The sequence below is a fragment of the Galleria mellonella genome, unplaced genomic scaffold (genome assembly GCF_026898425.1).
Source record: "Galleria mellonella isolate WM207_F2 unplaced genomic scaffold, CSIRO_AGI_GalMel_v1 utg139, whole genome shotgun sequence".
Classification (NCBI taxonomy): domain Eukaryota; kingdom Metazoa; phylum Arthropoda; class Insecta; order Lepidoptera; family Pyralidae; genus Galleria; species Galleria mellonella.
This window is the reverse complement of record NW_026441995.1, coordinates 4892657-4913162: the sequence shown is the minus strand read 5'-3', so window position 1 is coordinate 4913162 and position 20506 is coordinate 4892657. Positions and strand designations below refer to the sequence as shown.

The window sequence follows — 20506 nt, the reverse complement described above, 5'->3', positions numbered from 1 at the left end:
CTTTAAAAAGAGAACACTTAAATCGCCTTTTCCAAAGTTGAAAAGTTCCCGTCTCCACTATTTCTTTTACCATTTAAACTCTGGGACCGCATTTTTAAATCTATTCAGCACTGACTTACTTGTTGCGAATGCCGTCTCTCGGTTTAAAATCCAAAATCCTTTCGTATAAAAGTAAGCAGTGCCGTCGGCGAAGCTGCATCGGAAAACTTGGTTCGCATTAGCTCGATTACATTTCGTATTCGATGTTACAGATGCGGCGTATACATTTTCAAACGCCGCGTATATGTTATTCGTATTTGCATTGATCAAACGTGTGATTCTTAAATGGAATATGGCAATACAGTTATTTGTTGTTGGCAATATTTGTTTCTGATTATTTCGTGATGTAATATTTGTTTACGTCAGCTTCCCATCATCTTCTTATTGATTGGATTTTGCTGTACTACGAGTATGTTATGAGGATGTATGAGAAATGTTATTTTTATTAAGTACTTACCTAGTTTAGTGAAAGCCATATTTATTACACGTGTTATTATCTGTCTGCCTATAAAGAGTAGAGCTTATTCAATAACGTATTCGCTACTCTATTGAATTGGTTGACAATAAATAGGACATCAATACCCGTCTCGTATTACACCGGCGTAGGTCTTTCAACACTTACGTAAAGAGATAATATAATTATATACTATATTCAAATTAACTTTTACCTGCGACTTCGTTCGCATACCGAGAATACTCTGATTGACCGAGATAAAAAGAAGCCTATGTCTTTCTACACCTCTAACACTATGTGTATAGCAAATTGAAAAACGATTAGTTAAGCTATTAAAGAACCAGTATATTTATTTAATAAATACCAAATTATTAATTTTTAAAATACTACCGATCCGACCCGGCATCGCGCGGGTGGATCGAATTTTCTAACATAATATATACCCCAAATAATTACAATATAAGTACAAGTATTTTGTCTAATATAATAAATTCCAGTTATATAAGTCAAAACATATTAACCAAAATAAATAAAAGCACAGAATTGATAGACTTGATGAATTCAAAGATACTTGCAATATTTGATAACAAATATGCCGATGAGTAAATAAAAAAAAATTAGAATACACACGATCGTTTAAAAAAACATTATTATTTGTCATTGCTTGAAATCAGTCACGTGTTTCGGGCCCACAGGACACAATAAACAAGATTTTTTTTGATGCTTTTGTGTTATTCTCTCGTCCCATGCCAGTCGTACTCAAGACTTTTACTCGCGGGACGCAAGAAACATTATTTATCTTATAATGTAATCTAATAAGCTTGTTTTTCCGTTGTTCCTTGAAAATGGATCATTTTTTTGTTTACAAATTGGTATTCATATTTATAATTTTGGGCTTTATTAATTTATCTGGGAGGATATCAGCTGGGCTGTCACTTAAACCAAAAAAAATGTTTGTATAAAATCTATGTAACCGTTGGTTAAAATTTAAAATCTATCTATCGATATCGATATTTTGAACAGCTTCGTATTATTGTTAATAGTTATACAAGGGTATCAATATTCAATTTTATTAAGTTAATACTTCCAAGTGGTTGCATAGATTTGTTTTCAAATTGCTTCAAAATAAGAACAGACCAGCTTTTGAATAACGCAGTGATTAGTTTTAATTTAGAAAACTAATATTATATAGAACAAAGGATATTTTTTTTATTATAATCGATAAAGTACTCGACCTATTTTTAAGATTATTTTACATGTGGATAATTACATTATTAGCGAATAATGTGAACTATATTTTATATAAAAAAATCGCGAAAAACTGGAGCGTGTCGTTAATTATGCCAAACGAGTAGAAATGGGTAACAACACCATCTATATATTTTATTCACAATATCTACATATATACTGCTCCAATAACGAATATGTTAAAAGTTTTTTACCTAAAAACATATTCTAAAATATATATCTAACCAATATGGCCGATATCGAAATAGGTGATAACCTTTTGTCCACTATCAATATCCATAGAATGACAATATATAGATATCGGATCGATATTCATATTACCCATGCATACAAACAAGCGAGCGCACGTTATTTCCGTATTCGTTCCATTTTATGTTTTATAAATAAAAATATAAAAAAATATATTAATTCTCAACTGTATTTGTGAACAAATTTACGGAATGCAAAAAAAAATTTTTTGTTGCAAAATGAAATTTACTTATAGGCATACACTGCCGCATTCTAAATTCGAATATGTTTAATCAAATATGTCTACAAAACACGGGCCTTAGTCGTCGGTCAAATACAAACAGGGTTACTATCGTATTTTTTTTTGTTCTTATTTTAAGTACAAATATATATTTTATATAACCCAAATGTGGTTGGCTTCTCTGGCCGCAAGTTGGTAACATCTGATGTACCTTTCTATTCTTCATTGAGGATTTCCAAAGCTGTGATTATGTTGGCTGTCTGTACGTCTATATTGATCGAATGCTTTCAAGCGTTTCTCTTGGTATCTCTCTTATTTTTTTACTGTTATTGCTATTGCTTTTTTATTACATACTAACTTTTGGCCGCTACTTCGTACGCGTGTATTTTGGTAACTACTTTAAATGGCATATCACGATAAAATATACAACACTACTAATATAAAACATACACAAGTGCAAACACCGCATCAAATTTAGTACTGTAGTTTTTGTGTGATGTCAGAACAAATATACAGACAGACAACATTCTAAAAAAGTACTGTTTTGACTTCCATTACTTTTTTAAAACCACTTTTACTGTCATTTTTTCTTAAGTATCACTTAAAATATGAGTATCATAAGATACAGACATCATCTAGATAAAATTTTTAGATATTTTGTAAGAAATGCTGTATTTATTTATCATTAATAAAAATAAACAAATGTAATAGAAAACAAAATTGAATGGAGAGAGATACAGGATACTTTTCATCCCCGTCATGGAACGTGGAACGTCCCGATAACGTAGACAAAGGCGTGGATAAAGATAGTAATTAATATTCCATTAAAAACATAAAATTTAAAAAAATTTCAAGTCTCGCAACGTAATTCATTCTAAAAGAAACTAAAGTACTAAGGAAAGGAACCAGATGGCGCTGTTTACACAGTATTTATTTCATTTATCAGAATTAAAAAGTGTACTGGATAGGTAGGTGATATACTCGTATTTGTCAGTTTTATTAAAACGGTTCCTCTTTAAAAGTAATAAAATAATTACTTCGTAGAACTGAAAACAAATTAAATCATGCGTCGTTCTTTGATACATCGTAAACTTAATAACATTTTTCCAATTTTCAATTATTTTCTTTTTACTTGTTATTTTGTGAACTAAATTATGTATCAATTAATGTAATATTATTAAAGTATTAATAGAGTTAATTTTATGATTTTGACTATGCTGTTCATTTCTATGAATATTATCACTAAATTTCGACTTCATACATCCATAACAACTAAAAAAACACCCTTTTAAATAAACACCTTGTATATATTAATAAAAATTAATTGTCTAATATATGTAAGCACATCACTTGAGAACGACTACATTTACTTTTTTTTTAGTACGTTTGTTCCGTTGTGGAACAGACTAAGGTCGGAGACCATGCTGCGTGACTACATTTACTTAGCAATTTTTTTTTCTTATTGTTTTTTGTCAGAACAAGTCCCTGTTTGAAAAATCGTACGGAATATGAAAAATTTAAGTTAATTAATCACTATATAAAGAAGTGATTGAGTAACTGCGACAGAAGACAGTATGAAGATTTTCTAAAGTATTGACAGAATTTGGTATCATTTTCCTTATCAATATACCCGTGCGAAGACGGGACGAATAATAAGTTATAGTCAATTTACTTCTCATCTAATCCAACTCACAATTAGATAACGCAAATAAAAAAGCAATAAATATCAGCTGTCTTGAAATGTATCTGATGTTTATTTTGCCCACGTATAATTGAAGTAATAAAATATAAAGAGGAGTTATAAATCCTACCTTTGAACAAGCGTAGGTAGGAAACCACCCACTACTTTTTCGTCCCATGTCAAATAGAAATATGCTGATAGAGCGGAATTCGTTAACCTATGGAAGGTTCCGTAATTTATTTATTTAAGTTAAAATACATTTTACAATTTTAAATAGATATACCATACAACAGAAGGCATATTTATTTTTCAATTATAGTTTTTAAAAAAGTATTATTATTTATGAAATTGAATTCTGAAGAAGATTAAACTAAAACAAAATTATAAAGTTCCATATATGTCATTTGGCTACGAAACATAAACAATAAACTAATTTAATTTAGTTCAAACTAATAAAATTACTAAATTAAAGTTATTAAAACTAAATTAAACCGTATTATTAACTAATTTAAACATTACTATAGGCGCGATTTACTTTTTTTTATTGTCACAATTAATTGTTACGATAATTTAACTATCGACCTTTACACATATTTACTGTACATATATTTTTATGATATTAAAAAATTAGTAAATCATTATTATTTATTAATTACAAAGATTAAATAATATACGACGTCTATTTACATATAAAATGGGAAATTAACGAACTCATTGTGTTTTATATGTATATAGACATGATATTACAAAACGAATATAAGTTTTAAAAATAATAACAAAGTTACACTTTAGTTATTGCGAATTACCCAATATGAACGCAATTTTAACGCCAAGATTGATCTGTCAACAAATTCAAAATCCTTAACACAATTCTCAATATCATTTAGTTCACTCAAGATCCACGCAATTTCAATTTAAAGTGGCTCTGTTCTCGATTTCAAGAGACTGTGATTGTGTTTCAAGAGCAAATTTAAAAAAGTACTTTAAGTATAATAAACACATAATATAAAACAACAGAAATAACACCTGAGTCCTCAGGCATGGCAACGCATGGCCCCCCATGTCATATATCATGAGCGAAACAGTATACTCTGTTATGTCCGTGGTACTGCTCATGTCTATAGGCGACGGTTACCACTTCCCATCAGGTGGGCCGTCAGCTTGTTTGCCATTCTAAGTTGTATAAAAAAAAGTATCATCATCATTTCAACTGTTAACTGACCACTGTTCAACATAAAAGAAATTTTGCCAGTAGTTGCCACGCTCGACAGAAATGTTGGCAAACGCAGTTAGGCTTTTAGAAATAACGAACGAGGAACGCTGCTGCCCATCCCTCATCATTAAGTTCCTTTAATAGCCTCTTACAACACCTATAGAAAAAGAAGGGGCGTTCTATTCTATGCCGGGACCACACGGCCAAATTTCATATTTCAATATAATTTATCGTACTAAAGTCAAAAGTTCTGTCTTGGATGCAGAACCCTAATAAAAAGAAATGTCTCCGTATCTAGTAGGAACTGGCACGTAATTACGATGTAATCCTGTAATAAAGACGCTGGCAAATTCGCTTTCTGTCCAGCACTGATAAACGGAAGACTATATAACACGCAACAAGGCAAGCCCTCTCGCTTACGCTAATGGCAAAATTATATTTTTATCCCTTTTTACCGTTAATACCTAGGGTAATTACAGTTCCGACAGAATGGAGGAGGGAATTAGAAAGAATGTATAGTAAGTGCCTAGTACTGACAGGCTGGCTGTAAATATTGAGCTAACGTTAGCATGTGATATTAGAAATACGTCTTGATCGATTTTTGTGATACTTAGAATGGCAACCAAGCTAATGGCCCGCCTGATGGAAAATAATAACTGTTGCTATAGACATGGACAGCACCATAGCATTTACAGAATACATGTGTGACATAAATGATACACCTTACGCATTGTTATTCACCATGGACATTACAGAGTACCTACCCCGTGGTACTTTCATCACTATTTTTTTTTGCAGTTTAGAATGTCAAATAAGCTGACAATACGCCTTATGAAAAGAGAAAATTACTATGGACATAACAGACTATACTATGTCGTCGGCCATGATACCCTTCCTGCGTTGACACTGAGAACTAACGTGTTATACCTCTGTACCCTGCAATTCCATTGACGTATCCCACCCTTTAAACCGAGACTCAGCCTTGCAAACATAACTGCTTCACGGCAAAAACATGGGAGAGAGGACTAAGGACTATACCATTATGGCACCGTATCCCATAATTTCACTGCCACATCCCTTTAAACGGTGACGCAGCTATGCAAGCATAGTTGCTTGGTAGCAGAAACACAAACAAAATGGGGATAGCCATATAGACGACCATTCTTACTTTTTCTTATAAGTATCCGTACTGCATACTGCAAACCAATTTCGAAAAGGGTCATCGATTTTTTTTTTATATCGAATCGAAATCGAATCGAAAATATTCACAACCGATTTGGCCTTATACTAATTTTATTGATAAATTCTTCATTATTTTTATCTTTAATAATACGTTGTAACGTAAACACAGTATTTATTCCGAAGAAAACTTCTCGATGAAGCCAAAACAAATGTCGGAAACAACAAACATAGTAAGTTAATTAATCAATTATATAAACTACTAACAATGCTGCTACCTACCATCCAGACTTGACACGGAATATCTAAGATCGAAAAATGGATTGGTTTTTATATAAGCTTTAATAGGCAATTTTTTATACTTGTTTAAAATAATATACAGCCAATGTTACTCATAGAATATGTAGCTTTCTATAGGTGAAAGAATTTTTAAAATCGGTTCAACAGTTTTTGAGTTTAACCACTTTAAATAAACATACAAGAACTCGAATTATAATATCGAATCAAAAAATATCGAAGAATCGCTTTATAATATTAATGTAGATACTATGGCAATATTATTGTATCTATAGCTCTACACTTTTTTAACACAATGTTGGACTAACCTAATTTTAAATTAGGTCAACATTAAAATAACATTGTAAAACTCACCGTTAAGATAATTACAAGCCAGTCATTGCGTAGCTATCAATCAACAACTTTCGTCATTGTTCAAATAATTAAATTAAAAAAGAAAATCGATCTTTCCAAATATAATTAAAGAAGAATTGTTTTAATTTGTGTGGAGAATATTTAACATAAAAATAAATACGAAATGTCAATATTACTGACGAATTACATACTTTTTTATAATTACTATATCAGTTGTAAATTGTCCATTGAACATAGGCCTTCCCCAAACATAGGCCTCCCCAAAAAGGAAAGTTTTACCAATAATTGCTACACTTGACAGGCGAGTTGGCAACCACAGTTAGGCTTTGAGTATATTTTAAGAGGGACGCTGCTGCCCATTCCTCGACCATTGAATTTCCTTAGTCACCTCTTACGACACCCACGGGAAAGGAATGGGTGGCCCATTCTATGCCGGGACCACACGGTAAACTACATACTGTTCTTAATCTATATACATTACAGAATGGGTAACTATTTACCTTCATCTAAAATCTTGTAAGCGGTACTCAAAGAAAATTACCAACTGCAATGATTGATTATATTCTTATAAAGAAAACTTACTCTATTTTTATGTACTCATCTAACTAAAGATATAATATAATGTACCTACTAAAACTAAATGACTAAAATAAATGTATTAAGATTTCTTATCTGAATCAAACGCACTGAAACTGCTGAACGAATTTCAATTAACTTCAGTACACTACTTTTCAACTACATACATGCAAACAAATCCATGGTGCATACATCTCACTAATACGAGTCTAATAAATGCGAAAGTTTGTATGGATGATTGTTTACTTTTTCACGCAAAAACTTGAACGAATTTGAATGAAATTTGATACACGAGTAGGAGGTTATATCCTAACTTAGCACGTAGGAATTTTATATACTTATTAACGCAGACAAAGCCGTGAGAAACAGTTAGTTTGTTATTTAACTTGGTATGCTTTATCAATCTAACTTCACACAGAATATAGCCAGTATTAAATACCTATTCACTTTACGCGATACACATTTATTCTACTCCTTGACAAACCTTTACTGTATCAAATTGCAACTTTTTTAATGAATAAGCAAACAAAAGTCTGTATCATGAATAAAATAAAAAAAAAACAGCAAAACAAATAAACATCACAACTTACTTCATCATACGTCGATGTAAATTATCAATGTACTTTTTCACGAATTAATTCGATTTATGAATGTACCCGCAGATCTCCGCTGAAAATCAGCGCTGTAGTCTATCGACTACCGCTACAATGCTGAGAGGGGATTATTTTAACAAACAATAAAAAATATCCGTGAGATACAGCCGTACTAGTACAGATATTTACTCTTTATTGTTCTCACAATGAAGAGTAGTTAAAAAGATTACAATAGTAAAGTAGATAAATACAATGAGACATAAATAAATAAAAGTAAAAATAATTTAATGATATTTTTTCTACTAGTAACATAAACTAGTTTTTTAAACAAGAAAACCGTGCGGTTAACTCGGAGCACGGGAACGCTGGTTGCTTACTTAGTATTTTTAATTTGTTCCCTCGGTTCTTTGCTTCTGGTACTCTTTAAAGTTGTTACCAATCAGGTAATGTTAAAGAAACAGAAATCTTTAAAAAGTTTCCGAATAAAAATGTACACGATAACTACTACGTACAAAGCTAGATTTATCCGCGGCTTTTAAAAAATAATAATAAATAGATTTATTTTCTCTTCACAATTTATCACAGTGAGATACAATGAGACAGGCTTATATTAAAGTAATCAAATTATAAATATAACTGTGAGAGACTGGTGCCTGAGATAGGTATAAGAATACCTGTATTACAGGTCACCAGGGCCTCACTCCGCAGGGTTACTTACTAAGTACTTGTAATATAATAAATGAATTTAATGTAATAAATATAATTTATAGGAAGAGATAAATATTTATAATTCAATCTGAGAGTTGTGTGTGTGTGCGTGCGTGTGTGTGTGAGCGCGCGCGCGCGCGCGCGTGTGTGTGTGTGTGTGTGTGTGTGTGTGTGTGTGTGTGTGTGTGTGTGTGTGTGTGTGTGTGTGTGTGTGTGTGTGTGTGTGTGTGTGTGTGTGTGTGTGTTCGTGTGCGTGTGTGTGTGGGCGTGGGTGTGTGCGTGTATGTATGCGTGTGTCTGTAGGTGCATGCGTGTCTCTCGCTGTGTGTCTTTGTGTTTGTACGCATTCATATAATTTTTTTCAAATCACTAGTCTTACTAAATTTCACATTTATAATATTAGTAAGTTTATAATATATGTACACAGAAACTTGCATAGGATTTTCTACGAAAAATTATAATTGAGCACAATATTCCTACGGGGACAAAGAAAGAAAGAAAGAAATATTTTTATTTGAGTAAATTTAGATTTCAGCATTTTTTCATAGTTATTTAATTTCATTACCGTCCATTATAAATGCGATTTCAAACAAATTGTAACAAATCCTGTGAGTGAGACCTCAAGAAAGGGCCAGTTAAGTAGAAAATGAAAACCTTGATGGTACAGCGGTTTAACACTCTGCCTCACTATCCAATAATTCCAGATCCGATCATTGCATAATACAAACATAATTTCATAAATATATCTGCTAATATTAGTCTGGCCATTTTCATGCATATGCATTAAAATTATACGTATTTTCTGCCAGGAATGTTCGCCTCTAGTAATCTATCCGTTTCTAGAGTAAAGACACACGGACATGCGCCACTACAGTTTTTGACCAGTAACCCCTTGCAGTATATTCTTTTCCCTTTTTTCCATAAATCCTTCATCCCTTTCTAACCAACTTCCTTTACTCATTCCCAGTCTCCCTCTTTTTTCCTCAATACTTTCCTCCATACCGGAGGCGGATACCACCAACAAATGCACTCTCAAGAAAGGTTGACGTTAGGAAAGTGGCCAGTCGCAAAACTAAAAGGTAATACAGATAAAATATTATGTCGACCATAAAATTTGTATATTTAGGATAACATATATATAGCGAAACAGTATACTTGTTCATGGTACTGCTCATATATATATATATATATATATATATATATATATAGGTGGGCCGTATATATATATATATATATATATATATATATATATATATATATATATATATATATATATATATATTTAATTACTATAAATTTATTTTACTCATCTTGGCAAACTTTATTTACATTAGAGGTAAATGACACCGTGTAATATCTCCGTCCAAGGCTATTATTTGTTTTATTAAAACAAGAATTTCCACGTCAGCGAAATTAAAACACATAATATGAAAAATATATCTTCTTAATGCTGTCACTAAAACTTCTTTATAATTAAAATATGGTGCTGACGTCGAAATTATTTTAATAATGCTTTTAAGTTAATAGTCTCGTGAAAGTTAAATAATTTGAGCAGACGGATCTTATTTTTCATATTCGCAATTCCCTGAACTCGTCAACACTATTTTTAAACTACTACCGAAAGGAGATTCTCAGTTCTTCTGCATTTTTTATTACCTACTGAATTTTGCCTGAAACTCTTTCCACGTCGCTGGGGTGTTTACGGACCAGGATAAAAATCTTTCTCCATCCCATATAGAGTAGGTGTATATCAAATTTAAAAATGATTGGTTAAACTGCTAAAGTGCTATAAAGTAACAAACAAACAAAGGTACTTTCGCATTTTTCATATTACTGAGTATGTCACTCAAAATACCATTTATTGTAATTTCAAAAATCCAGGGCACATCTCTTAACATCACTAAAAGCATTAGGATCCTTGGTGTAAATTTTTACTACAAGCTCCAAGTATGTTTATATTTAATACTATAATCTTTGATCATCAAATTAAACTTTCACGTATATTTTTAGAACACGAGAACCAATTTTAACATTAATATCCAGAAACTTCTACGAACCCAACAAGCCATCATGACGGTTGTGCAAATGGATCCCAATAATTTCTGTAATTAAGTGTTTAATGTTGATAATCTTGTAAAACGGGGACAATAACACTTATGTATTCTATAGATAGCTATCGGTGTATGTAAGTGAATAAATTCCATGCTCTATCACTGTAATTAAGAAGGTCAGGGGTAGTGTAGCCATTTTATTGGAAGAAAATCGGGACTGATGTTAAAAATATCCACTTGTAATCTACGTACCAAAACTGGCCTTTTAAAAAAGCATTTTTAAACTACAATATATAATGTCTTTTCCACTCTTTATAACATACTTAATAATGCAAACTCTCTGTCTTACCTCCGCTTCCAGTTTCGAAATTTCTGCTCCCTTCCTCACGTCCTAGGCGTGCTTGCATTTTTTTTGGGTAATTCCTTTTCATTTCGCACTGCGTAACTGTGGAACAGACTACCTTCTAACATACATAACATAGTCTCTCCATTAAGAGATAGGCCCACCCTTGCTAACAAGTTGTTAAACTAATCGTTGTATTTTTTGTTCAAGTGCATATATATATATATATATATATATATATATATATATATATATATATATATATATATATATATATATATATATATATATATATATATATATATATATATATACAATGTTATGTCTACTTTATAGGGAGGAACTTGGCGTTTTGTGATCTGTGTTCTTCAGATCCTAATTCAAGCATTAGTTATCAACAACTTTATAAAGTCGAAAAACTAAAAACCAAATCTTTTTGTAATATGGATAAAATCATATTACGCCGACCCCAAATGATTGGGATAAGGATAGGATGATGATGACTGTCACATTATTATACACAGATTGTACGTTGAAACAGAAACGTTATGTATATAAAAAGGCTCTCTATTCAATAGCACTAAGAATTACATATATCGTCATAGTCGTAAAATACTGACGGATCTGACAAAGATTACATATAAAGATCCGTCAGTATTCTACGACTATGACGATATAAATATCCTCAGTGCATCGGAACATATGGTTACACTAGCCAGGACCTTTAATATAGCTCGACCTCTCTTTACAAGTATATTAACTCTCTAGTAGGCATCTTGAGGGTGTAATATGACTTAAAATAATAGAGTGCCAAGTTAAACAGGCGACCAAACAGACGGCGCTATAAAGGACCCGTCTCTAATTGCAATTTCTAAATAACTTTGAGCATTATTAACATCTTTAATGACAGTTCTAACAAAGGCCAAGGTAGAATTTGTTTACCGTTCACTTTATTATTACTCATCCAGTCTCTAATTAGTGAAATTTCAATTTGTTACGAAAATCTGACTGTCGTGTTCTTGATTCATACTTACTTCGAAATTGGAAATTTAAATCCTGTGAAATAACTGCATATTTATTAATATTTAAAAAAATGATTGGATAGCAATTTGTTGATAATTTTGTGTACATATACGTGTGATATGTACCAACTCTGAACCAATTTTGATAATCTTTTTTGCAATCAATACAGCCCTATATTAATTCTGTTATAAATATCTACAGACTTTTTTATTTTATACTTTGTATATCTACTACGAAAACTTTTATTTACTTTTTAATTTTTATTTCGATGAAACATATCTATACAATTAAGTACTCTTTGTCATCGCGATGACTATTTATTTAATGAATAATTATTTTTTAATGAATAATTTTTATTCAAGTAAACTTAGATTTAAGCATTTTTAATAGTGATTTTTTTTTTCATTACCGCACATTCGGAATACAATTTTAGCCAAGATGTTGATATTAGTAATGTAGATAAGTTTTATCTAGTGACTTCATGAAGTAAAAGCAAAAGGTTGTTCGTACATGGAGGAAAAAATGGAATCACGCTTCACAAGACTACCGAACGTAAGAGAGCATTAAAGGCAGATGCACGAAAATAACATCGGATTTTCCTTCTATCCGTGGTTTTATTAACAGATATAGGGAAAATAAGATATTCTAACATTTTGTACATATATCCTTCCATTCATGTTACTATTTACTTACCTACATTAATATTGCAATGTAGTTGTCGTGCAATTTGACATATTACTTTATATTATGACATATGATAAAAATATTATAATATTTTTATCACATGTTATGTTAAAATATATTTTAACATAACATGTTTTCATTTATAATGCTAAACATTCCCTCATCGATCTAAGTTCCTTTCTTTAAAATACGTGACTTAGTTTACAGCAATAAGATCGGTTAAAAGAATTATAAATTTATTCATACTATATTATAGCTTTGTGTATCTTTAACAATATATTATTATATGTCATTCCTGTGTAGGGTCGACTGGTAGATAACGTCATATGGTGTTAGGTCCGCCATTTACACTAAGTGTATTAAAATTCAATCAATAAATAAATATAATCCTCATCTGTGATGTCCTACTTGATTACCGTGTGGTCCCAGTACAGAAGAGGCTACCCTTTTCTTTCCCATGGGTGTCGTAAGAGGCGACTAAAGGAACTTAATGGTCGAGGGATCAGCAGCAGCGTCTCCCTTAAAACATTCGTCTAAAACATCACCAAAGCCTAACTTCCGCCTACCAAGCGTGGCAATTACTGATAAACCCCTCTTTTGGGGCGGCCTATGTTTAGCAGTTGACTTGAAAACCTAAACTATTACACTACAAAAAACATAGCTCAGGCTTAACTATGTACTATGAAATCTAGTATACAATTACTATATGGGATGGAGAATAATACAGGCTACTTTTTATCCTTGTTAGTGAACATATTTCGATCACGTGAACAAAGTCGTGCATAAAAGCTAGTAATTAAATAATCAAGCAAACAAAAGGCTACCTACATACTTATTCGATAAACAATTTTATGAATACATGACCTGAAACTAATAGAATATACAAACTAAATAGGCCATTGTATTGTGCACATAGTTTCAAATATCGACTACGTTTTACATTACGTATCTACGGACTGCAAGTTTCCTGCTTAGTGTGTGTTTTCTTTAAAGCGAACACTTGTTACACATGATCGTAATATTTATTATCGCCTTTATTATGAAAAACAAAAGAAAAAATATTTAAATCAGTCCAAACATTATCGCGACTATAGAAATATTCGTTATTCAAATAAACGTAATTACAAGTATATTTGAATAGGTTTTTTTTTTTATGTTTCTTCTAAAGATTCTACCTATAATCCCAAATGAACTATTCAGAAGCCTTTATGGACTATTCCCGTTATGGTAAACATAGCAGTCAAAATGCCAACATTTCACCAAGCATATTGAAACCCAATGTGATAGGAAGCGAAACTAAATATAATATAAATAAACACTAAATATAAATAAACATCACTAGATTTATTTAGTTTGTTATTGGTGTTTATCACCGGAGAGTTAGTCTAGAGAGAAATTACTTTTATTCTATATTATTGTAAATTGCATCGAAGTAGTGGAGAGAATATATTTTTAATATTCTATCATATCTAATAACTATAATCAAAAAAAGAACTAAAAAATAATACGTTATCAATTAATTGTTATAAATTCAAGCGATTGACGACATATAAAAGTCATTCTTTTTTCTGTTTTCGCCAATATATCACATATCGCCAATTTTTATCAGAAGAATTATTTTTATAAAATATGATAATATAAATAGGTACGATAAATATTACAATACAATAATAGTACAATATTCCAATGGATAGATAAAAGGTGTGAATTATGAATCCAAGTCATATTTCATTACTAAACTAAAGCTCTACTATAGATGGACATTGTTGATACAGTAATGGGATTCTAAAGAACTCTATAAACTAAACAGTCTCCGAAAGGAGAGCGTTGCAAAGAATCGAAGCTAAGCAGAAACGTAGAAATCTTCACTGCTTAATATTAAAACTACATAAACATATATATTGGACATAGACATAAAAGTCTAACAAAAATCTATCTACATCAACATTAATCACAAAAATAATGGTAAAATTTAAGCTATATTAAGATGTAATAGTACCAACTAGGGTGGTATGAGAATTTATATTAAACTTTGCTATAATAATAGATTTGCTATAATAATTTATATATATAGATTACACATTAAAATTTTAACTAAAATTTGCTTCATAAGAGATTACCTTAGATTCTCGCCATTTCTTCCCGATTAAAACGACTCACTTCTTTAACTGAATAAAAAAAAGAAAAAGACTGACGTGTGTTAATACCTATTATATAGCATAGAAAGAGAATTATTCCTAATCTATGCATGGCTTGTATTATTCTTAATCTCTATATAATCTGTGGTATAGTACAAACGTACAATTAAAGTATTATAAAAAGGACCACAAGTATTATCTTAAATCTATGACCATCTATATTTTTTTTATTTTTATTTTAATTGAGCTTACCTATTCGGTGTTACATTCACCCAACCTAACTGTTGTCTATTCCAGCGCATTGCGAAAGACTTGTTTCAAAGTGTCTTTATAAATAAAAGATGGTATTACACAAAACAGCGTGCGATCCCAAAACACGTAGTTATTGGAAACGGTGTTGTAAAATGGACGCTATCCCTGGCTGAGCAAATTTATTAACAAATTCATGAATTGAAAATGAATACCTTTTGATTTTTTCCCGCTCATCGAATTCCGGGGTACGCATTCAGTTTGTAAAACAGTTGAGTATTAAAATTTAATAAATTTTTCATGCCAATCTTTTTATTATAGAAATTTGCCAATAGATTCTTTTCTAATTAGAACATTTAAGTAATTTTTTTTTATACAACTTAGAATGGCAAACAAGCTAACAGCCCACCTGATGGAAAGTAGTAACCCTCGCCTATAGACATGAGCAGTACCATGGACATAACAGAGTATACTGTTGCGCCCATGATACCCCTCATTCCTGAGGACTCAGGTGTTATTCCTCTGTACTCAGTAAATTCACGGCTTATCCCACCCTTCACACCGAAACACAGCTATGCAAACACAACTGCTTCACGGTTGAAACACGAATGGGACAGAGGTACCCAAGCAATCGACTTTTGTACAAATTTTATAAATATAATATCTTATTTAAAATACTCGTAATTTGTACAGCAACGACCGATCCTTATGATGGATATTTATCAACTTTAATATTGCAGTTTAAGTTTTATAATAAACCATACAGTCAATTAGATGAAAACAAAAAACGATCTTATGGGTGAAAGAATTTTGATGATGTTGGTCATGAACAATGATGATCATCAATGTGAGACAAAGAATCTTGAAATATACAACCTCATGAGGGAATAAATGTCACGGCTAGCAAAATACACTGTCAGATCAACGTCGACTGGATTCCCCCTGGAAATCGTCTTGATTAATTCATGGTGAATTCGTCACATTGGGTTCACCGGCCTGACTTCATTCTCACTTATTATCCTGTACTGCTACTCCACTAGTATAAACCGATAGTATAGGCGAGGTTGCCATATCATTATCTTCTTGAAAAAAACCTTCATAGCGCAGTGGTAGCATTTTGCTTTGCGCAAATAATGTCTCAGGTTGGTTTATTCAATGGGCTAATTTTCAAAATTGTCTGTGATTTGGTGTTCTGTTACTCTTGTGCATAATGTTTGATTACATTTCCAGCTGTCTAATTCCAAAAAGAGATTTTTTTTCAATTGATCAAAGGTTAAAACGTGAACGCTCGTAATCGGTTATTTGTTAGCCGAAGTTGAATTTACAGGTGTTCGAGTATACTCGCATTAAACATTCTGAAGGCTATATTTTATTTACTGAGCAATAAACTGCTTCAGACAGGCTTACGCTCGCATTACAGCCGCTCAAGAATATGGGTCCTGAATGGTCTTGAAACTAGTAGTAGTACGCTTTTTGTACCAAATTACACGTAAGTTAAACCAGTCGTTATTACATTAAAGAAACTGTTTACTGTTATATATCTCACTAGAAAATATCTCTGCCTTTTCATCTGTCTAGATTAAACTAGATTATTTTGTACAATAAGAAAACAAACAATTTAGACATAACTCAGAATAGCGGAACCCAAGCCAATTTATATGAGTTCGTTTTCTAAATTGGCTCGACTGGAATCAAACCCGGGACCTCTCTAGATATAGCTAGATACTTAAATTAGTGTAATACTCGTAGAAGTTACAGTTTAAACTTACTGTATACCCGTGAGATACACAGTTCGAGGATACTCCACTAAAGTAATTTCTGAAAATCTCATATTTGAAATACGCTATTGGTAACTTGCCTCTATGAAATTTTTTATGTTATTCATAATGTTATGAATTGAATTTACTTCGTCTCTTTCAAATTAAACATTCGACTCTATAGAAATAACTCCAATGTGTGGAATTGGTAATTAACTGTTCGTTAACAAGGAAAAGAAAGGTCTTGCGTTTAACATTAATGAATATGATAAAATCTAAAATATCAAACTAAAATTTACATTACATCCCTTCGGGTGTTAAATCGATATTCTATAACACTGCGTTAAAAGCTAGTAAATATACAGAAAACACATTTTCTTCTTTCCTCTGAATAACATTTTTTCTTTATTAAAGCTTGAAGACTCATAAGGAGCTTTTCTTCAAGTTTTCATACTTACGGGTTAGATACCACCGTCAGGATTTTCTTTTTTACTTTTTTTTTTTTATATAGACAATGGATAGTTAGGAGAACTTACCTCATCCAACGGAAAATCATGGCAACACCAAGCTTGAAACTTGCTACCACCTAGAAACTAACTACCTATTTACTCTTTTTTTTACATATTTTATTATTATTATAAAACATAATACATAGATTTTAATTATTTTATATATTAATTAACCCGACTTTATGGACACTCATTATTATACATGATTTCTTTCATACATGCACTTATATTACTTGCATACACCCACTCTAACTTGCCTACCTCGCTTTGGAATTATAAAATTTCGTTTGCATAAATAAAATCCGTTATTGGCTGTATTTATAAGAGACTTAGCAGGTAAATTGTATTCATAAGAGCTGTGGATTTTTGTATAAAATAAATAAATAAATAGTAGTCATATTTCTGTGATTACAAATAAAATGTAAAGTTTTGTCGTAACAATGATATAATATATATTTTTAAACGAGTTTAATGAGCCCATAAAATAAGTATGGGCATTTTCCTTTACAAAAAAATTAATTTAATTTGACGAAACACACCGCTGAACCATAAGATGTTTCATAGATATTATATATCGAAAATATTTAAATTTATAACACGAGCAAATAGATGGCGTAATTATGTGTATAAAGCCCATTTTCCTTCCATAATAATTTTTTTTCTTTGCAAAAAAATACAACAAAAAGAATGCAGACAAATTGAGAACCACCTTCTTTTGATAAATGAATTTAAAAAATAATTCATACTCGTGTCACGAGTGATATTCGGCTTGTTTCACATGTACGTTCGATCGGCGAATTTTGTTTCAGTAACCACGTGCCACCAACCTACCAATGTGAATTGACCTTAACGTAAACGGATTCCGGGAATGATAATTAATTTAGTTAGTCGCTTATGGTGTACAGCCGCTGTGATGCAGCGACTCGGAACATTTCCTTATAGGTAAGACTATGGAAATGTTTGTAAACACACGCACTTTAGTTGTGTACGTGAACGACTTAATTAACGAACGTTCATACCAATGCTTATCGAAATATGGAAACAGAAAAATGAAGTGTCAATTTCCAAAAATCCCATTCATACTAATATTATAAAAGTAAAAATTTATAAAGATGTTTGAACGTTTGTATGTTTATTCCTGGATCCCGTTTAAACGACTGATCAGTTTTATTTATTTATTTATAATAAATACATATTTTTGATGAACCTTGCAAATATACTAATGCACTCACCGAAGATAAAAAAAACCTAACTTGGCACATAAGGCAAAGCTGCAGGCAACAACTAGGAATTCAATAATTTTCGATAATCTTAATTATTTATTTATTCAAAAAGTAAATAAGGAATGATAAAGAGTATTCATTTATTTATACATTAATTAGTGCTAATACATCCTCGACTTCCATATGATCCCCCCTTGGAAACTATCCTAGTTAATTCACGATGAATTCGTCACTATGAGCCATTTGACCTGACTTCATACTTGCCTATCATTATTCACTGGTACCCCGCGTATACTGTAGGCGAGATTATCATTCCATTTTCAGTCATATTAAAAATTACTCAACAGTGAAACGATGGGTTGTAGAATGACGATAAAAATTTATAAAATAGCACTTCTATTATATTTAGTATAAAAATCAAATAAATCCTTAGTTTCCTTCACCAACTAAGCACCAAAGCATACTTTGTCGTACGGGAATACTATACCGCAAATGTTGGATCTCGCAAAAGTGTGGGATAGAGATTGTGCACCGAGATTAAATTCTCTAATGGTGTAAAGTACTGTGTAACGGGGGCGAGCGATTGCTAGTGGCCCCATTACTAGCAATATACACGTGTCAAATCGAATTTCCTAGAAACAGTCGTGATTAATTTCTAGTAAATTGGTTACGTTTGGCCAATTGATCTGACTTCGCCTTCACCTAACATCACTCACCGCCAGCATATATCGTTAATGCAAACGAAGTTACATTACAAAAAAGTACTTTGTGTTATCAAATAGAGAATTCGATTGCAATAATAATAATTACTCGTGTGTTTCCATTTATAATCATCGCCATGTAACAAACAGACGGAATCTACGAACATGTTTATTAGACAGTAACTTCACGCCCTCGGCTATATTGCACGTAAAGCTTCCGAATAATTATTATCTATTTTGATATAAATAGATATTGCCGTTAAAAAGCAGATATTTAGGTATGTAGGTACTTTAGTTATAACAAATTTAATATTGAACAAAAGCAATGGGAAATAAAGCCTATCGTCTGAAAAAAGAATTAAATTTCGTTCAGAAATTAAAGTTAAATGTCCAACAGAAATACACCACTCGTAATGCAGCGATCCACCGACGAAATTATGTCCCCGATCATAATTTTTATATCAATTTTACACGCTCTCTGAGCAAAATATCTATTGGAGTCTCCTAGATATTAAATTAAATTTCCACTAATATTATTTACGGGTAAGTACTGTATACTTTTACCCAACTTGCCAGGCATGTGCATAAAAATATGAAACAAACTACCTGCAGTGAAATTTCCGATCTTAAACAATTTGGGAACCTTTTAGAAGAAAGTATATACCTTTTTAAAGACCAACAATGGAATGAATAATAAAGGAATGGTGACCCCGTCTGCTGTGTGATCCCGGCATACAATAAACAACTCCTTCTTTTCCAATGGTCATAAGAGGCAAATAAAAGGACTTAGTGGTCGAGGGATGAATAGCAGCGTCTTAAAACATCATCAAAGCCTAACTGCAGTTGCCTACCCGCTTACGAAGCATAGCAACTTCTGGCAAACCCCATTATGAGGGAGGTCTATGCTGAGAAGTATTATTTCTTTTTCGCATAGCCTCCCCAATGCAATGCAATGACTTCGTGCCCAGATAGAAAACATCCATATTGCCTCGGGTATTAAAAATAAATAGGTACTAT

The 20506-nt window shown here is 31.7% G+C and overlaps 1 long non-coding RNA gene across 1 annotated transcript; it reads left to right on the top strand.

Moving 5' to 3' along the window:
• The first annotated feature begins 16631 nt into the window (after positions 1–16631).
• Positions 16632–20506, top strand: LOC128202603 (uncharacterized). Its single transcript, XR_008253881.1, has 3 exons — positions 16632–16788; positions 18375–18507; positions 20066–20506. It is a non-coding gene; the product is annotated as an uncharacterized LOC128202603 (long non-coding RNA).